This window comes from Lampris incognitus, chromosome 20 (genome assembly GCF_029633865.1).
Source record: "Lampris incognitus isolate fLamInc1 chromosome 20, fLamInc1.hap2, whole genome shotgun sequence".
Lineage (NCBI taxonomy): Eukaryota > Metazoa > Chordata > Actinopteri > Lampriformes > Lampridae > Lampris > Lampris incognitus.
The window spans coordinates 36168116-36184927 of NC_079230.1; positions in this window are offsets into that span (position 1 = coordinate 36168116).

Genomic DNA, 16812 nt, shown 5'->3' on the forward strand with positions numbered 1-16812 from the left:
GCTTGTGCGAAACGAGTAAATTGATCTATCAGGACCAAGATGTATTCGTATCCTCCTTTGCTCGGCTCGAAGTGCAGGTAGTCAACAGAGATGAGCTCAAAGTTCTTAACGATTTTACAGATAAGATCTCTGCTATTAGGGCCTCACATCTTCTTCGGCCTCAGATCCTGCTGTTTATTCTATGTGCCCAGCTGTCTTAGAGCAGTTTGAGTCCGTGTCCCCCTCCTTTATATCTGAGGTAGTTAACCATTCGAGGCCTTGACATTGCCCCCTTGACAGTATTCCACCCAAACTGTTAAAGGATGTTTTTACTACTGTTGGGTCTTGTACTGTAAATTTGATAAAAACCTATCTTCTCTCAGGCTGTGTTCCTGCTGCTTTCAAACCTACTACAGCCCCACATTAAAAAGAGCAATCTTGATCTCTCCGTTTTTTTCTAATTTTAGGCCAATTTCTAAGCTTCCTTTTCTTTCAAAACTCTTAGAGAAATCAGTTTACGTACAATTACAAACGCACCTAGAAATTAATGGCATTTGTGAAACGTTCCAGTCTGGTTTCAAATCACATCACAGCACTGAAACAGCCCTTTTAAGAGTTTTTAATGATCTTCTTTTAAATGTGGACTCTGGGAACCCTGCTGTTCTGGTGCTTTTGGGCCTGACTACTGCCTTCGACACAGTTGACCATAATATTCTTTTTTTATTATTGTTAAATTTATTTCTGATTTTTCCCTTTTTCTCCCAATTTAGTGGCCAATCAATCCCTATTTTAGTTCAAACACCCACCCTCGTACTGCATACGTATGCGAATCCAGGCCGAACCACTGCTTTTTCCGACACACACAGAGATGCATTCATGTGACGGACACAAGCCGACTCCGCACCCCTCCCGAAGACAGCGTTGCCAAATATTGCTGCTTCATCGAGTCCGGCCATAGTCGGATCTGATGAGACCGGGGCACGAACCCCGGTTCCCAGTGGGCAACTGCATCGACACAAAGCCGATGCTTAGACCGCTACACCACTGCGGACCACATGACCCTATTATTCTTTTATCACGTCTTGAGCTATGTGTAAGCATTAAAGGTACTGCCCTAGAATGGTTCAAATCTTACCTGTCAGATAGAAGCTTTTCTGTCCATATAGACCAATTCTCTTCAGCTGCGGCCCCACAGTTAAGTGGGGCCGCAGAGCCTTTGCAGTAGCTGCCCCTGATCTCTGGAAAAACTTACCAATACACATAAGATCTGCTCAGACCCTCTAGATACTTTTAAATCGTGGTTAAAGACCTAACTCTTCTCGCTGGCATTCAATTCAAGTTGAACTTGACACTGTGATTTTATTGTGGAAATATACGCTTATGTTTTGTTGTCTACATTTTATATTCTTTATTTTATTATGTCTTCCTTACATATATTTTTATATTCATATGTGTCACTTATTTTATATTGTATTTTAAGCTTGTGCAGCACTTTGGTTCAACTGTGGTTGTTCTAAATGTGCTTTATAAATAAACTTGACTTGACTCAGAGGGGACACTGGTTATAATTTAGCCTATTGGTGCCTCTTTTGGGATGTTGGGTTGCTTCTGCTTAATACATGGGCATTGGCAAATGACGTAATTACTGATTTCTCGCTGCATGAAGGGCCAATAAAATCTTTGCCTCTCTAGGTGGACAACTTGGTCTGCCCCTACATGCCCCGTGTCGTCATCCAAATTTTTGAGCACAATTGAATTAAGTATATTGGGAAGAACCAGTTTATGTTGCCCTGCCTACCTGTACATAGCTCTAACAGCATCACTTCTTCAAGGAGCCCAGCAGCTATTAACCTGTCTTGATAAAGCTTCAGTTAGAGTTGGTGTTACGTTCCCCGTTAAAGGTCCAGGGGATGAGGGAACGTAACAAAGAAAATAAAAGTATCCCGGGGGAATAAGAAAGGTGGGATGCTGAACCAGATGTAAAAACAAACTGGTTTATTAACAAAAACTAACCCCAAGCCAATATGTACAACAAAAAGGGCAACCGAAGACGCTGGCTCTTAACTAACCAGGCTTAGATAACAAACAAACTCAGATCGGACCAAAGAGAAATAAACAAGAACAATAACACAGGTTTCATCCTCCTTCTCAATGAGTATTGACCATTAAATCAAGAGTTCTGTCTCTCTGGTTGCCAACAATGACCCACTGGCCTTGCTGGGCGTCTCTCTCTCTCTTGGCTGCCAACAATGGCCCACTAGCACTGCTGGGCGTCTCTCTCCAAGTTATATACCCAGCTGATGAGGGATTGGAATCACCTGGGCTCAGCCAGCAGCTCCACAGGAGGCGGGGCATTACCTGGAGAGGGAAAATTATACAGAGACAACACACGGCACTAGGGCTGTAACACCTCCTCTCATAAAAACAAACCCTAGGTTTGTATACAAGAGGGTATTCCTCTTCAGATTCACCAGCTCCAAACATAGCTCCTCTGCCTCAATCTGCTTTGCATGGCACTGCTGTGTGAGGTCAGTGACAGCAGACTCGAGGTGTGCAACTTTCGCCTCCTGCTTCTTTAGAGCAGCTGTGTTGAGGAATCTTGCCATCTCTGGCTGCTCATTCAGGTGCCTGCACTGAGCCGTAAGCTCAGAGACTTCCTGCTTCAGGGCCTGTGTATATTCTGGAATACCTGCAGGGCTGGTTTTGAAGAAATCAGCGGGCTGGACTGGAGTCACAGTGACCATCTGCGGGAAGGTTGCTGAAAGCTGAAGAAGCTGGGTAGAAGAGACCTGGGCTTGGGCTTTCTTCTGGAGCTGGCTTTGGTCCTCCCTTTTCTTTCTCATCTGGGGCACGACCATCCTCCAACTGCTGTTCTGCTGCTTATGTTTTAAGGCCTTACAGCTGGCAACTAAATGTCCAGGCTTATGTCAAAAGAAACACTGTTTCTCCACCTTAGGATCTGGAGAAGGGGTACTGACACATGAAGCCTGGGTGACATGCAAGTTAGCATTCCGTAATGAGAAATTGCGGGGGGAGGAAATATTACGCTGTGTGTGAGCGCAAATTCATCCACCAACACCATACCCTGATGCAGAGTGGACACTTTTTGTTCATTCAAATAAGTGACGATACGGTCAGGCACAGTTTTTACATTCCTCCAACAACACCAGCTCTTTTAAGGACGCTGAATCATGGGCCTTACAAGCCAGACACCATCACTCGAAGAGAAGGAATTTTCCCCGCACAAAGTCAGTGTTCATCTGATTTTGGCTTTCCCTGAGACCTCTGAAACTCTGTCGGTACGCTTCTGACACTAACTCATTTGCCCGCAGATTAGCACTTTTGAGTTGTTCATACACGAGGCTATCTGCGGCAGAAAGTGAGGCTCAAGATTATGTAGCCCGTGGAATTAGATACCACACAGGACACAATTACTTCCGGGGTTCTTGTAGCTTTAATTTTATTGTTTGAACCTTCGAATGCAGATCGTTTTACTGAGTGCATACATTCCTGTGCCTTTCGAGCAAACAGCTCATAAATGTTCACAGATGTGGCAAGTTTAACAGAAAATATTTTAAAAAGGGAAATAATAAATACAAAATACGGTGCAAAATACGGCAGTGGACTATGTACGTTAAACAGGGTTTAACAAAGACATGTGGAACTTCCTGAAGATCGCGCAACTTCTCACTCTGTCAGTTACCTTTAAACAGAATTAAAATGCATATAAAACCTTTACATCCCAAATACAATGGCATGGTGTGGCTTTATTCACGCCAACATTACCTTGTCATGCCTGCAATGGCGAACAGCGGTCGATGGCTCGCGCCCAAAATCACCGAACATCAACTCCAGTATCGTCTAAATCAAACCATCTTGTCAAATTACCGACATACAATATTGTTTGGAATAATGTTACAGGTATATTTCACAAGATATTTACACCTACTTACTACGGAGTCAGAGCACTGTCACACCGCAATCTTCAGGCGCTCCACACAAGAAAAAAAAGAAAGAATACCCAAGATGCACTTGGATAACTTGCACGGAGTTACAATAAAAGTCCGCCACTGCCACTTACTTGTCAAAACATGCAATGACAACCAAAACTATAAAAATACACTCACAATCTGCCTCACAATTTAAATACATCAAATGACATTTTACATGGCTTGACAGTGTAACAATTACATATATTAACAGTTAAACTATACTAAATTTAAGTGGAAAATCTTTTAACATATTTAACAGATTTACCACCCGGCTACACTTCCAAAGCTTTTCCAGTCAATTTACACGGGAGCATTATAGCCCACACATCCTGCAGCCAGCTTAATGCTGTGGCTATGCGCTCAAATGCACTCAAGTACATTTCAACCTCAGCCTCACGGAACACAGGGACCAAAGGGATGTTTTTGCTCACATCAAATGCACTGGTGGAGCTTGGCATCAGCAACTCACTTGCAACGGTAGAGCCAGAACCTGACTGCAACTCTGTCCTACTTTGATAACCGTCTCTGCCTCCAGCTTCCTCAATTCTAACTCCCTGCGAGCTGAAATTCCCTCTCCTTTTCCTCCTTTTCCATCTGGGGGCGAGCAAGACGGAATTTTAACCACGCGTCCAGTTTGGAACCAGGAGCAGACATATGTAAATCCAACGTCGCCATAGCTAAGAGAACACACACCATACACAGGCTGAATGTAAATTAGCCTCTGCTACAGCCACTCTACCTGTTCCTTTATTAACTCACAACACAATTCCAAAGTTGCGTCTACCGGTGACAAATTACGGCAAGCTGGAAATAAAACACAATTAGCCTAACAAACAAACAAACTTCCCCGGGGGACTTCCGGTAATGGTGGCTGAGGAGTAGGTGCGCTTCACTCTCCCTCCCAAACGCATTTCGAATTATTACATCTTAAACTGCGCTAGCTTGCTAAAAACATGAGCCAATCGAAGCCTGAAGGTAAACCAGTAAATAAGAAGTCAGAGAGGAACAAAAAAGACCCTGCCATCATGTCTAAAGCTGAAGCTGTCATCGACCAGACTACTAGCATGGCTAATGGCGCTGTGAGCATGGCTGCCATTGTCAGCCTGCTTGAAACCCACAAGGAAGCTCTCTCTGCAGAATTCAAGATGGCCACCTCCCCACTGGAAAGCAAAATCGACATGATACAGCTAACGATAACCGATCAGGGGCAGCGGATCACCTCTCTGGAGACAAGCGCTGTATCTACCGACAGTCGCCTGAAGGCACTGGAAACTAAGTGCAATGAACTGATGACCAGTAACGCCAAATTAAAAGCTAAAACCGCATATCTCGAATCCCGGAGCAGACGCAGCAACATCCGCATCGTTGGGCTCCCAGAATCGGTCGAGGGTCCACAACCAACCGCTTTTTCTCCGAATTCCTGCACCAGCTCCTGGGGACTGACATCTTACCCAACCCCCCGAACTTGACAGGGCCCACAGGTCGCTGACCGCGAAACCAGGACCGGGCGAAAGACCGAGGCCTGTCATTATTCTGTTCCACAACTTCCAAACGAAAGAGAAAGTGCTCCGCGAGGCCCGGAGAAGACGAGCAGAGCCAGGGTCAGAGCAGAGCCCGGGTCAGAGCAGAGCTCCGCTATCAGAACAAGCCGATCACCTTCTACGAAGACTACAGCCCTGATGTGCAGGAACAGCGGGCTCCCTACCGTGAAGTGATGGAGCAACTCTACCAGCGTGGTCTCAAGTCCAGCCCCCAGTACCCAGCCAGGTTGATGATTACGATGGAGAACGGAGACAGGGTCCGGCTTTCGTCTGTGGATGCAGCTAAGAAATATCTTTTGAGCAGTCACTCATAAATCAGCTCCATAAACCAGACACTCCACGTCACTCCGATACGGTATGTAGCTAATGGTAACGCGGTAGCTAAACGGCTAATTGGCTGACTCGCTAGCTTTGACATGCTAACATAGCTAGCGTTGGCTGGCTCGGGCAAGTCTTGGGCTAACGCTAGCGTTAGCATTGGCGTTGGCTGGCGTGCTACTAGCTAGCTAACGTTGGCTAGCCAACAGAACACAGCCAGACGCTAATGTCACCACAGACTACAGATCGGTTCTTACCCACGCTACTGTGCATTCACTTTTGATGGAGACTTCGTTGTTGTGTTTGGTAACAGCGTTTTCTTTCTCAAATCCAAATGTTTCGTGTTTTTTTTACATCATATTTGGGACTTGAGCTCACTACTATGCGGGTTTGGCCGCATCCAGTTCCAATCAGAATCGCGACCACACTGGACTCTGAACAATGCGCAGCTGACACCGCTGGACTTATGTCGGTAACGTTACTTTCTCCTGCCTCTTGTTTATTTTACCAACGTTACAGGTTACTTAACGTTAACATGTTATTACTGACTGCGCTTAAAGCTTCCATGCTGGTTCATATGTTGCTTTTATTTTTCTTTCATTTCTGATCACTGTTGGGCTACGTTACTTGTAAGTACACAAATGGGTGCTTCCGTGCCTGATGTTAATGCTACACCCAGCACAGTTGACTGGCCATATTTAGTTTAATATTTGAGAAAGGTATGTTTGAGAAGGGATGTCAGAACCGACCATTACAGTCTTTTTTTCCACTTTCCCTCTCTTCATACACAATGTTCTATGTTTTACATTTCTCTATACAAAGGTTTAAGATGGGAATTGTTTTATTTCATTGGGGAGGGAGATTAACCTGGGAAGGATATGTTTATCCAGGAGGATTGTATCCAGGGAGATACGTAAGCTTGCAGTTTCCTGCGGGACTGGGGTCCCCCTGGGGTGAGTATGTGTGTGAGTGTGTGATGCGTGTTGGTCCCCCTTTTTTGCCCCCCCCCCCTCTCAGCTCAATTTCAGGTACAGGTACGACTTAGGGAACCATGGCAGTGAGTGGTAGAAACATCCGCTTCATCTCCTGGAATGTTAAAGGGATGAATACTGCCATCAAAGCTAACAAAGTGACCAGTCTTGCAGCATCTTAAAGGTGACCTTTGTTTTTTACAGGAGACACATATCCGCTCCTCAGACATTTCTCGAATCAAAAGATCATGGATGGGACACCTGTTCCACTCAGATTTCTCTGAGAGAGCTAGATGTGCCGCAATTATTATAAACAAGAATGTGGCTTTTGAACCAGTTACCACCATAGCCGACACCAATGGTCGTTATGTTATAGTGACAGGTAGATTACAGAATACTCCCGTGGTCCTGCCCTCACTGTATGCTCCAACCTGGGATGACGACAAATTCATGTCTAATTTTTTCTCCTCCTTACCTAATATCAATGATCACTATATTATCATTGGTGGGGACTTCAATCAGGTTCAGGATACAGTACTAGACAGGTCATCCTCCACACTCTCAACAACGTCAAAGTCCGCCAACATTTTAAAATATCATGCTGAGCAACTGGGCTTAATAGACCCTCGGAGAACTAAATTCCCCTCCAACAAGGTTTACTCATTCTTCTCACATGTTCACCACACTTATTCACGGATAGATTTATTTTTACTTGATGATAATCTAACTCACAATATTCGCTCCTGTGACTATCACAGCATAGTTATCTCTGACCACGCCCCCACATCTGTAGAGGTTAATTTCCCTCATGGCAGACCACCTTCCAAACCATGGACATTTAATACACATTTATTAGCTGAGCCGGATTTTAAAAGCTTTCTTGCTACACAAATTCAGGTCTTCTTTGACATAAATGACACATCAGATGTTAGTAGTGGCACACTTTGGGAGTCCTTTAAGGCGTGCCTCCGCAGACATATAATTTCGTTTGTCTCCCATTTCAAGAAGCAAGAACGTTCAAAATTGATAGAAATTTCAGATGCAATACGAGAACAGGATAGACAATACTCACAGAACCCCTCTCCAGCTCTATATACAAAACGGCTTCAACTTCAATCGCAGTACGATTTACTATCAACCGGTCAAGTTGAGAGACTCCTCCTGTGTACCAGACAGCGCTTTTTCGAACAGGGAGATAAGCCAGGAAACCTTCTTGCATACCAAGCACGTGCGGAAAGTACATCCCGGCTGATACCTAAAATACAGTCACACACTGGCGAGGTCACAACAGACCCTATAAAAATTAGTAACGTCTTCTCTGAATACTACTCTAAATTATACTCATCCGAGTCATCACTGTTTGACTGGGACAACTTGAATCCTCTAGATCTATTGACTCTTCCCCAGGTGGATGACTCTAGCGAGCTGGGCGCTCCCATAACAATTCTAGAAGTTAAGGATGCAATAAAGTCACTACAAAGCAGTAAGGCACCTGGGCCTGATGGCTACACCACTGAGTTCTATAAAACCTTTTCAAAAGTACTCGCCCCAATCTTAGTGAGGGTCTACAATGATGCCTTCTTAGTAGGCTGTTTGCCCTCTACTTTATCAGAGGCTTCAATTACACTGCTGCTCAAAAAGTCTGAGGACCCACTCCTCTGTGGCAGTTACAGGCCGATCTCTCTTCTTAATGTGGACTTAAAAATACTGGCCAAGGTTCTGTCGTGTCGTCTCCAAAAAGTTGTGCCGGCTCTGATTCACCCCGATCAGATGGGTTTCATCCACGGAAGACAATCCTTTTTTAACACTAGAAGGTTGTTTAATATACTCTTTTCCTCCGCCATCGACTCACCTGAAATAGTGCTCTCCTTAGACGCGGAAAAGGCGTTTGACAGGGTGGAGTGGGGATACTTGTTTTACATACTTGAGAAATTTGGTCTAGGTGCCAATTTTGTCTCTTGGATAAAAGTCCTGTACTCCTCCCCTGTAGCGTCGGTCTATATTAATGGCACTAGATCAAGCCAGTTCTCACTCTACCGCGGCACCCGCCAAGGTTGTCCATTATCCCCATTATTGTTCGCCTTGGCCGTGGAACCACTAGCCATTTGGCTCCGTGGAGAGGACAGATTTAAGGGCATTACACGGTTTGGGGTGTCTCTTAAACTGTCCTTATACGCTGACGATTTGCTGCTCTACGTTTCCGACCCACTGTCTTCCATTCCCGTAATCCTGAACATTCTGGAACAATTCAAAAAGCTTTCTGGATACAAACTTAACCTCCAGAAAAGTGAATATCTACCTATTAACCCTCCCGCGGAGAGACTCCCCCAGGCTCCATTTCCCTTTAGACGAGTCACCGAGGGATTCAAATACTTAGGAGTCTTCTTCACCAAATCTTTTACTGAGCTATTCGCAAAAAATGTCCAACCCCTGTTAGATCGTCTTAGGTCTGACCTGTCTAGGTGGTCCTCCCTCCCTCTATCACTTTCAGGACGCGCAAATCTGATTAAAATGACAGTTGCTCCTCGTTTTCTTTATGTGTCCTCCACATCCCGATTTTCATCAAGAAATCTTTTTTTGATTAACTCATTTCTTTGGGGCAGTAAAAGGGCACGTATCAAAAGCTCAGCCCTTCAACTCCCCAAGTGTGAAGGTGGTCTGGCCTTGCCAAATATCCGCTACTATTACTGGGCGTGTAATATCGGTAAGATTCTCTTCTGGAAAACCACGGCAGCACAAGATAACCTGCCTCTCTGGGCACAGATGGAGCTGGCCTCTGCACGTCTCTCACTCTGGTCGGTGGTCTGCTCGCAGTTACCCCCCTCAGCTAGAAAAATATCACAGAACCCAGTAGTCACAAACACTTTAAGGATCTGGAACCAGTTTAGGAAGCAGTTTGGCCTGCACTCTCCAACGGGTCTAGCCCCAGTATATAGAAACCACCTTCTCTTACCATCTTGCTCTGATCCAGTGTTCCAAGTTTGGTCAGAAAAAGGACTATTAACCATCTACGATCTGTACGCTAATGGTGTTTTCTCCTCCTTTGCACAGCTGTCAACAAAATTTAACCTTCCACACACCCACCTGTTCCGCTTCTTCCAAATCAGGCACTTTGTTAAAAACCAGTTCCCACAGTTCCCTGGTCGCCCACCAGAAACACAGTTAGACTCGTTTCTGTGTCTAGACGCTAGTCGTAAGGGTCTCATCTCAATCCTATACAATAACATACTCAGACTAAACCCAACTCACCTAGACTCCCTGAGAGCCGCTTGGGACCAGGACCTCGGGACCACTATGACAGATGAGCAATGGTGGCAGGCACTAGACCTTGTACACACTTCTTCTATATGTGCAAGACACAGTTTATTGCAGTGTAAGGTTTTACATAGAGTCCACTATACCAACGCTAGACTAGCTAGGATTTATCCAGACAGAACAGACTCATGTAACAGATGTAAACAGTCTCCAGCTGATTACATACATATGTTCTGGTCATGTCCGCGGCTTGCTGAATTCTGGACAAACATTTTTGATACATTAAGTACCGTCTCGGAGACAGTGATAGACCCTGTCCCTCTCACTGCCCTCCTTGGAATTGCCGAATCCCAACCTATGTTTCCTAAGGCCACAAACCAAGTTATTGCATTTACTACTCTACTTGCCCGAAGGCTCATACTTCTTAAATGGACCCACTCTTCCCCTCCCACTCACAATAGCTGGATTCAGCAGATACTACACTGCATCAAGCTTGAGAAAATGAGTTACTCATTAAAGGGTTCTCTACAGACATTCCGTAAAACTTGGCAACCCTTCTTAGAACACATTGACACCTTAACTATCAATGAAGAAACTGACTGATCAGAGCTGACCCCCCCTCTTTTTTATCATTCATTATTCACTCTTTTCATGTTATCCTTATTTTATTCCTTTTAGTTTCCCATCTCTCTTCGTTTACCATGTTTTCTCTCAACTCTCTTTAGTTGGCCCCCTTTTTTTCTCCTCCTTCCCCTCTCCCTTGAAATGAATGTGTGTGTATGATGTGACCCTAGGGGAACGGGCGGGATAGTGGGCGGGGGGGACTGGAGTGGAGGGTGGGGAAGGGGGTTCATGGGATGGGTGGTGGGGTGGGGGGTTTCGAGAATTGGGTGGGCTTGCTTTGAGGGATGGGTTTTTGTATCACTAGCAGGACAATTATAACACTGTTGTCTTTATTGCTCCACTGCTAACACAATCATTCTTAATTCTACTGTATAAATGCATTTGCCTTCCTGTGTGAAAAGCAATAAAATTATTTTGAAAAAAAAAAAAAAAAAACGTCCCCGGTTCCTGCCGCGTTGGAACTTAACCTACCTGTCTTCTTGGAGTGTGCCGGGCTCAGGGCGGCTTTAAAGGCTAAACTTCGGCGGCCTGAGCCCCAAAATGCCTACCCCTGCCAGGGAACTTTGTTCCCGCCCAGGATTACTCCTAAAACAAGAAAGGTAAAATAATAAAAGAGTGTCTGATGGAAAGACTGATCACAGCTCAGCTGGACACTCACCTATTCTAACCAGGTAAACGGTCTGAAACACCAAACCAAGGCTAAACAAATTACAATACTCACCGCGCACGCCACCAGAGACAAGCTGCACACAGCAACGACATACACACAAGGAATCCACTTCCAAACCCTCTCATTCAAAAAAATACAAAAAAAAAAAGATCCCGGACGAGCCTCCAATTGTTACACGCCCTGTTAAAGGTCTATGGGATGAGAGGAAGTAACAAACAAAAAGTAAGTATCCCGGGGGAATAAGAAAGGTGGGAGACGGAACCAGGTATAAAAACAAACAGGTTTTTTTTTTTTTATTTTCCCCCTTTTTCTCCCCAGTTGTATCTGGCCAATTACCCTGAGCCATCCCTGTCGCTGCTCCACCCCCTCTGCCAATATGGGGAGCGCACCGACCGACCAGAGGAGGCGCTAGTGCAGCGACCAGGACAAATACCCACCCGCAGACACGACCAATTGTGTCTGTAAGGACGCCCGACCAAGCACGGGGATTCGACCCGACAATCCTGTGTTGATAGGCAACTGAATTAGACCGCTACGCTACCCGGACACCCATAAACAGGTTTATTACCAAAAACTAACCCTAAGCCAATATGTACAACAAAAAGGGGAACTGAAGACGCTGGCTCTTAACTAACCAGGCTTAGATAACAATAAACTCAGAGCAGACCAACAAGAAAGAAACAAGAACAATAACACAGGTTTCACCCTCCTTCTCAAGGAGTATTGACCATTAAAACAAGAGCTCTCTCTCTCCTGGCTCCCAACAATGGCCCACTGGCACTGCTGGGCGTCTCTCTCCAAGTTATATACCCAGCTGATGAGGGATTGGAATCACCTGGGCTCAACAAGCAGCTCCACGGGAGTCTTGGCATTACCTATAGAGGGAAAATTACACAGCACTAGGGCCGTAACAGTTGGTCTCAGTATTAATTCCAAAAAGACTGAATACATGTCGATCAGTGAGGACACAATGCACCAACCAATCACATCCGATAATGGAACACCGCTCAACAAGTTCACTGACTTCAAATATCTCGAATCTTTTGCTGCCAACTGTAAGAAAGAATTTATGTCAAGGAAAGGATAAGCCTGGAATGCCTGGAATAAATTACATCATATATGGAAGTCTGACATCTCTGAAAAGACAAACCTAGCATTCTTCAGAGCATGTGTTGAAAGTATCCTACTTTATGGATCGGACACATGGACCATGAAAAAATATCTTCAGGCGAGACCTGACGGAACATACACATGCCTTCTTATGAGAGTTAAGAACATTTCCTGGCGGGAGCACAAAACCAAAGCTGAAATCAACGGTGACACACCACCTATCTCAACCACGGTTGCACAGAGGAGAGCACGTTTTGCAGGACATTGCTATAGAGCAAAAGATCAGATTATATCTGACGTTATCTGTATGCGTCTCCCATATCCTAACAGAGGAAGGCGACCTTTCAACTACATAGACTGTATTTCAAGAGACACTCAAATAAATGTTCAAGACCCACCAAATCATATGAGAAACAGTGAATACTGGCGTGTCGCATACTCGACTGCAGTCAAAGGATGATGATGATGACTACCTGTACAAAATGTCCTTGTACAGTCTGAGTTTGTTCCACTCATGTATCAGTCTCCGTGTTTTCGGTCCCATTTGTCTCTTGTCTTCATCGTTAGGGTTCCATCCATTCCTTTTTAGTGTTATCACCTCACAGATCAGACCTTAGTATCCTCTTTCCCTGATGTCCTCTGGTGTGAACAGGGGCGTACTAGCCGAACGTGCGTTATCATCACTAATACATAACTGCAGTGCGATCAACCATGGCATGTCCTTGTCTCTCATGGCCTTGTCCCCCTGCCATATAACGGAAACAACATCTGGGGGCATGACCTCAGTATACTCCCGTATGTGGTCGTGGAGCTTCAATGGATAACGTGACAGGGTGTCAGCGTCAGTATTTGCCTTGCCTGGCCTGTATTTGATGGTGAAGTGGAAGTCGACCAGCTCTCCCACCCAGTGGTGGCTGGCTGCATTCAATTTGGCCATGCTCAAAACATAAGTGACGGGATTACTGTCCATGTATACGGTGAACGTGGGTGCATAGTAATCCCGGATTTATTGCAGATTTCCAATTTCAATGCAAGGAACTCAAACTTGCTTGAATGGAGATGATACTTTTTTCAGCAGACGTGAGTGTCCTCGAACCGTAAGCAATAACACATAGCTTACTCCCCTGTTCCTGATAGAGCACAGCTCCCAGATGATCATTAGTTGCGTCAGTGTCTGAAATTAAAATTCAATTAAATTAAAGTATGGGTGGGGGGGGGGTGTCAGCATGTCAACAAGGCGAGATACTATGTTCAGAAGTCCATTGGATGGGTGTCCAAGACGGCAATTGGCCATTCTTGGTGCTCTTTATGGTAGCTTTGGTGGACCTAGTTGTAACAGGTTGCTCACTAGACTCAACAAGAGTCTCTTAGAGTTTAATCAGCGGCCTTGCTATTCGGGATAAATCCTGAATGAGTGATTGATAGTGCCCCAGGAACCCCAGCAGAGCTCCAACTTCTCCTAGATTCTTCGGTTCCCTCTCTTTCAACTGCAGTACTGCCTCCAGAACTTTGGGTTCGCGAAGCGAACCCTAGTTATATGAACAACGACAAAATGGCTGAGAGGGTTATTGCATTGTGACATCATCCACAATAGCTCGCTGGAAAACAGAAAAACGATGGAGGTGCATTCCCCGTGCCAATCCCGGACAATATGACCCCCTGTGGTCATATGTCCTCCCACCGACCCCGTATTGGCACGCCCACCGGAAGCGCTATTCCTCTTTGTAAGTCGAACCATCTCCAACTAAATGAGCACCACACCTGTGGCCCGGGTAGGAGGAGAACGGCTCTATTCTCAGCCATTTTGTCGTTGTTCATATAACTAGGGTTCGCTTTGCGAACCCAAAGTTACATTTCACGTACTCCAAAATGGCTGAGAGGGTTATTGCATTGAACAACGACAGGATTCGTGCCTCCGTTCCCTAGCCGTCCAATGAACCCTTCAAACCCCTGGTGGGAAGGGGTACGCGTTCTGATGAGAGCATCCTAAGAGGCCTGCTCCAGAACAGCGTCGGCAACCGACCGCACCTTAACGTGCCGGTAATAATGCCGTAAGAAAGTGGTCTCACCACTCCAAACCGCCGCCTGGCGGATGACCTCCCAGTCGATACCTGACAACACAGCTATCGACGTAGCAGTCCCTCGGGTAGAATGCGCCTTCAGCTTAGGAGCTGTTTTACCCGCTTTGGTATACGCCTCCGTAATACCATCCACCAAGCCAGTGTGCTAGCCTCTGGGTGGAAAGGGCATAACCTGGTTTGCTCACTCTGTAGGTCAACAGCAGCCTGTCAGACCTAAGAATATCTGCTGTGCGCCGCATGTAAATGCGTAAAGCCCGTACAGGACACGAGAGGTGCAAGCGTTTCTCATCCCTGGTCACCGGTGACGGATGAAATACGTGTATCCCCACCGGGGCCCTACGCGTCAGGACAGACACAGTTTTGGGCACGAAGCTGGGGTCTGTAAAGAGCGTGACCATCAGATCACCAGAAAACACCATCCCCTTGATGGTGAGTGCAGTGAGCTCACAACCCCTCGCTGCGGTGGTAAGTGCCAAGAGCACAGCCAGCTTAGCCGAGACATAACGCATGTCTGCCGTAGACATGGGTTCAAAGGGATCTTTCTCTAGTGCGCGCAGAACAAGGGAAGCATCCCAAGTTTTAGCTCTCGTAAGCTCCTTAGCTGAGAGCTTCTTAGCACCCAACAGGTACTGCGTCATGAGCGGGTGCGTGAAAACCGTGCTACCCTCGATCTTCCCCCGGAAGAACGTGAGAGCCGATACACAGACTTTGACCGAGGAGAAAGACCATAGTCTATCACTCCTACAGACCTCCACAAAAGTCAGTATAGGGCCAATCCCTACTGACAAAGGGTCCATGTCGCGTTCAGCGCAAAATTGGTCAAATCGATTCCAGTACCCCTGGTACCTGGAATACGTGGAGTCTTTACGCGCCGCTAAGATGACACGAATCACTTGCGCACTAAGTCCCATAGCTAAGAGCCTGGCTTTGTAAGCATCCACGCCGCTAATCGGGAGCCTCCTATCCAGGGGCCCTCCCGTAGCAGCCCTCCTGCTTGCGTGAGCGCGTCCGCCCACTCCGGGACGTCGAACCGCTCGCCTACTATCCAGGGCACTATTCGCGGAAACCACGGGGTGCTCGGTTCGTACGGGGCCACGAGAACTAACCGACCCCCTGTGCGCTCGAACTTGACCACCAGGTCTAGGAGGCACCTGCGCGGGGGGAATGCGTAAAGCATCTCCTCGGGCCATGGATCTAGTCCAAGCGCGTTGACCCCCAACGGCGCCAGGTCGGACGGGAGCATCGAGTACCAACGAGGGCACTTGTAATTGAGTTTCGATGCGAACAGATCCACTTGAGCTACCCCGAACCTCTCCCAGATCATAGCCACTATGGCTGGGTTGAGGCTCCAATTGTCCGCATGCGGGCCGCCTCTCGAGAGGATGTCCGCTGCTTCGTTGTCCTTCCCAGGAACATGAAGTGCCCTGATTGATAGCGCGTTGCTGTTGACCCAAATCCAAATTTGCATGGCCAACTCTCTGCAACGCTTGGACTTCATACCGACTTGGCGGTTGATGTAGGCCTTGGCCGTCATGCTGTCTGTCATTATCAGTATGTGACGGCCTACGAGATCCTGAGCGAAATGCTGGATAGCCAGCCAAATCGTTTCCGTCTCGTGCGCGTTGATGTGGACCTTCTCCCCAGACGGCCACACTCCTCGCGCTGTTTTGTAGCCAAGGATGGCCCCCCAACCCGAGAGGGACGCATCCGTATAAATCGTTACCTCGGGTCCCCTGGGGCCCATAGGGACCCCAGACATGTCCACGCAGGCTCTGTTCCAGTGGTCTAGGTCCTGCGCTACCACGCGCGGGACCAGGATAAGATGGTTGTTGTACCGGCGTTCGTTGCCGTATTTCAAGAAGTGAACTGCGAACCACAATTGCAGTCTCCTCATGAACAACAGACCTAAAGGAACCACTTGGTGAGCCGATGCCAGAAGACCCAGCAGCCTCCTGATCATCCGATAAGTGACATACGTCCCCGGGACGAAATGTGCTAACGTGGTCCTGGTGGAATGCCATCTCTCTTGCGTAAGGGTTGCGCGCATGGATACCGTATCCAAACTCAGACCCAGATACGTTGCCTGGCACGAAGGCCATGGCGCGCTCTTCTTTATGTTGATAGTGAAACCCATGTACTCCATGAATTCCATCAACTCCTGAGTATGGAGTATTGCTTGTTCCGGCGACCGGGCCAACACCAACAGGTCGTCTAGGAACCATGCCAAGCGCATACCTTTGCGCATCAACACTGCGAGCGCTGCTTTCACAC